This window comes from Arachis ipaensis, chromosome B01 (assembly GCF_000816755.2).
Source record: "Arachis ipaensis cultivar K30076 chromosome B01, Araip1.1, whole genome shotgun sequence".
NCBI classification, from domain to species: Eukaryota; Viridiplantae; Streptophyta; class Magnoliopsida; order Fabales; family Fabaceae; genus Arachis; species Arachis ipaensis.
The window spans coordinates 47,449,919-47,455,243 of record NC_029785.2 but is presented as its reverse complement, the minus strand read 5'-3'; positions in this window follow the sequence as shown (position 1 = coordinate 47,455,243).

The window sequence follows — 5,325 nt, the reverse complement described above, 5'->3', positions numbered from 1 at the left end:
GCCCAAACTCAACATTCCCCAGAAAACTCATAACCAATAATAAATCATACTTCCCTGCAATTCCTTGAGAGACGACCCGAGGTTTAAATACTTTGGTTATAAATTTTATTGGGTTTTGTTACTTGTGACAACCAAAGTTTTTGTACAAAAGGATTCTCTGTTGGTTTAGAAACTATACTTACAATGCAATTATAATTTTACAAATTTCTTTACCGGCAGAAACCCGTTCGTTAAAATGGCGCCGTTGCCGGAGAATTGCAATTGTGTGCCTTATTATTGGTTATTGTAAATATTTTATTTTGCTTGTTTATTTGTTTCTATTTTTGTTTTTAATTTTTATTAGCTACTATGAGTTCTCACCCCCGTCGCTTTGAGTTTGGTTCTAATGTTGTTGAAAGAAATGGAAGCTATAACAGGAACATGCATCAAGGTCAAACCAATCACAGATGGAAGGAGCCACGAGGATCTTATCAACCCTTTCTGCAACAACACTTTCCAAAGTACCATGGACAACGACCATTCTACGATGCACACCCAGACAATAGTTACGGTGGACCTTCTCGTGACAACCAACCTCCACCAAATTACTATGGTCAAGAGCCATTCCGAGGTGTATGCGGAGATGATAGATACGGTGGACCCCTTGTGGTTACCAACAAGCCCCATCACACGTCTATAAACTACCTCCTCAACATAGCTTTGAACCACCATACTCATAAGCCAACCACAATCATTCACCTCCATATGCCCCTAACCATTATCCATCCCTATTTCAATTCAATTACTCCCAAGAACCACCACTTCCATATGCACCATATCCATGTCCATCAAACCAAGAAGCACAGGACCGTCTCAAGGACACAGTGAACCAATTTCATGCAACCCTTCATCAATTGGAGCAAGCGATAAACCGATTAGCCCCCAGTACGAAGGAGACCTTAGAAGCTTCGGTGGACAACACGGAACATGACTTTGTACTGGAACAAGTAGAGGAAGCTGCAATTATCGAAGAAGATGAATTGGTTGAAGACTTAGGAGACGCTGAACCTCCATGGGAATCAAGAATTGTGGACAATTCCGTCAAGTAATTTGAAATCGATGCTAAGGAGGATAGTGCACAACTCCCAAAGCATGTATCTTATGAAGAACTGGACGGAACAAATCAAGAAGCTAGTTTTCTTGGTAATGATGATCATGAATCAAGTTCTTCTAATGATGACCTTGCAGTCACAATTGAACTCTTTGAGCTAGAAGATTCTTTCCTAGGTGAATATGAAGATGATGCGGAGGTAGATTTTTCTCAACCTCCATTTTATGACCTGAGTGATGAGGAAGACATTGAAGACTACAATCAAGACATGGTTGCAATTAAAGAGGTTTGTCAGGAATTGGAAGAATTCACAGAGGAGTACAAGGAAGTGGAGATTGCAGAACCACTGGAAACACCTCTCCCAAGTCCATTACCACCAAATACAAACTTCAAGTGGGTAAAATCCTTAGCCTTTATCTTTATCTTCCCACTTGAATATGGTTTGCTTGAAACAGATGGCCAGCTTAGCGCTCTTTGCGGCTTTAAGAGTAAGAGGAAGATAGTTAGTAATAGAAGTTGGTATCATAGGTTCAATAAGGTTCCACGCTCCAATTAGAAGTGCAAGGATTGGTATAGAACTCGATTGGATGGATTTCAGAAGATGTTTGGGCATTTCAGTGGAAATCCAGGTTACATACCACCCGCCTGGAAAAATAAAGATCAATACAAAGACGGTTACAAAAGCAAGGTTTGGGATCCTAGGATTCATTCTGACAATCAACACTCGTGGAGCCTGAAAACCTGCTTTGATTTGCTTGAAGGCTTTACATGCCTAGTGGTGCACGAAATTGTGATCATCAATGACGCCAACAACTTGGTACACACAATTGTAATCTCAACTCTTTATCACAACTCCGCACAACTAACCAGCAAGTGCACTGGGTCGTCCAAGTAATAAACCTTATCTGAGTAAGGGTCGATACCACGGAGACTGTCGGCTTGAAGCAAGCTATGGTCATCTTGTAAATCTCAGTCAGGCGGATTCAAATGGTTATGGAGAATTGATAATTAAAATATGAATAAAACATAAAATAGGATAGAGATACTTATGTAATTCATTGGTGAGAATTTCAGATAAGCATATGAAGATGCTTTGTTCCTCCTACACTTCTGCTTTCCTATTGCCTTCTTCCAATCATTCATACTCCTTTCCATGGTAAGCTTTATGTTGGGCATCACCGTTGTCAATGGATACTTCCCATCCTCTCAGTGAAAATGGTCCAAATGCGCTGTCATCGCACGGCTAATCATCTGTCGGTTCTCGATCATGTTGGAATAGGATCCATTGATCATTTTGTGTCTGTCACTACGCCCAACACTCACGAGTTTGAAGCTCGTCACAGTCATCCCTTCCCAAATCCTACTCGGAATACCACAGACAAGGTTTAGACTTTTCAGATCTCCGAAATAGCCGCCAATAATTCTAACCTATACCACGAAGGTTCTAATCTTAGATTAGAAACCCAAGAGAGTATACTCCAGCTGTTGTCCAATGACTACGTTGAACATCATGTAGATCGTTTTGTGGTTGTCAGGCACGCGACCTTGGCTAAGCGAGTAACGAAGATTGGGTGATTGTCACGGGTCAGACCTTCATTCTGACTTAACTGAATTAAGGACAAGAGTATATCTTGGAGAAGAAGTAGGCGTGAATTGAATAGAAAAACAATAGTACTTTGCATTAATTCATGAAGAACAGCAGAGCTCCACACCTTAATCTATGGTGTGTAGAAACTTCACCGTTGAAAATACATAAGTGAAAATAGTCTAAGCATGGCCGAATGGCCAGCCTCAAAGGTCTAAGGACTAAACGTCCAAAGATAATAATCTCCATAATACAACAGTAAAAGGTCCTATTTATAGAAAACTAGTAACCTAGGGTTTACAGAAATGAGTAAATGATGCAGAATCCACTTTCGGGCCCACTTGGTGTGTGCTTGGGCTGAGTATTGAAGCTTTCACGTGTAGAGACTTTTCTTGGAGTTAAACACCAACTTTTGTGCCAGTTTGGGCGTTTAACTCCAGCTTTTATGCCAATTCTAGCGTTTTGACGCCAGAATTTCTATGCTGACATGGAACGCCGGTTTGGGCCATCAAATCTCAGGCAAAGTATGAACTATTATATATTGCTGGAAAGCCCAGGATGTCTACTTTCTAACAACATTAAGAGCCCGCCAATTGGGCTTTTGTAGCTCTAGAAAATCCACTTCGAGTGCAGGGAGGTCAGAATCCAACAGCATATGCAGTCCTTTTTCAGCCTCTGAATCAGATTTTTGCTCAGGTCTCTCAATTTCAGCCAGAAAATACTTGAAATCACAGAAAAACACATAAACTCATAGTAAAGTCCAGAAATGTGATTTTTATTTAAAAACTAATAAAAACATAATAAAAACTAACTAAAATATACTAAAAACAATGCCAAAAAGCGTATAAATTATCCGCTCATCATAACACCAAACTTAAATTGTTGCTTGTCCCCAAGCAACTGAAAATCAAATAGGATAAAAAGAATAGAATATACAATGAATTCCAAAAATATCTATGAAGATCAGTCTTAATTAGATGAGCGGGGCTATTAGCTTTTTGCTTCTGAACAGTTTTGGCATCTCACTTTATCCTTTGAAGTTCAGAATGATTGGCGTCTATAGGAGCTCAGAATTCAGATAGTGTTATTGATTCTCCTAGTTCAGTATGTTGATTCTTGAACACAGCTACTTTATAAGTCTTGGCGGTGACCCTAAGCATTTTGTTTTCCAGTATTACCACCGGATACATAAATGCCACAGACACATAACTGGGTGAACCTTTTCAGATTGTGACTCAGCTTTGCTAGAGTCCCCAATAAGAGGTGTCCAGAGCTCTTAAACACACTCTTTTTGCTTTGGACTACGACTTTAACCACTCAGTCTCAAGCTTTTCACTTGACACCTTCATGCCACAAGCACATGGTTAGGGACAGCTTGGTTTAGCCGCTTAGGCCAGGATTTTATTCCTGTGGGCCCTCCTATCCACTAATGCTCAAAGCCTTGGATCTTTTTTATTTTACCCTTGCCTTTTGGTTTAAAGGGGTATTGGCTTTTTTTGCTTGCTTTTTCTTTTTCTTTCTTTTTCTTTTTTTTCGCATTTTTTTTCTGCAAGCTTTTTTATTCACTGCTTTTTCTTGCTTCAAGAATCATTTTTATGATTTTTCAGATCATCAATAACATTTCTCCTTTTTCATTATTCTTTCAAGAGCCAACATTTTTAACATTCATAAACAACAATATCAAAAATATGCATTGTTCAAGCATTCATTCAAAAACTATTGCCACCACATCAAAATAATTAAACTATTTAAAATTCAAAAGTTCATGTACTTCTTTTTCTTTTTGCAATTAAAAATATTTTTCATTTAAGAAAGGTGATGGATTCATATTCATAGCTTTAAGGCATAGACACTTAGACACTAATGATCATGTAATAAAGACACAAACATAGATAAACATAAAGCATAAAAATTTGAAAAACAGAAAAATAAGGAACAAGGAAATTAAAGAACGAGTCCACCTTAGTGATGGCGGCTTGTTCTTCCTCTTGAAGATCTTATGTAGTGCTTGAGCTCCTCAATGTCTCTTCCTTGCCTTTGTTGCTCCTCTCTCATGACTCTTTTATCTTCTCTAATTTCATGAAGGAGGATGGAATGCTCTTGGTGCTCCACCCTTAGTTTTCCCATATTGGAACTTAATTCTCCTAGGGAGGTGTTAATTTGCTCCCAATAGTTTTGTGGAGGAAAATGCATCCCTTGAGCCATCTCAGGAATCTCATGATGAGGAATTTCCTCATGCTCTTGTCCATGAGTGGGATCTCTTGTTTGCTCCATCCTTTTCTTAGTAATGAGCTTGTCCTTATTAATGAGGATGTTTTCCTCTATGTCAATTCCAGCTGAATTGCAGAGATGACAAATGAGATGAGGGAAGGCTAACCTTGCCAAAGTAGATGACTTATCCGCCACCTTCTAGAGTTCTAGGGATATTACCTCATGAACTTCTACTTCCTCTCTAATCATGATGCTATGGATCATGATAGCCCGGTCTATAGTAACTTCAGACCGGTTGCTAGTGGGAATGATTGAGCGTTGGATAAACTCCAACCATCCCCTAGCCACGGGCTTGAGGTCATGCCTTCTTAGTTGGACCGGCTTCCCTCTTGAATCTCTTTTCCATTGAGCGCCCTCTTCACAAATGTCTATGAGGACT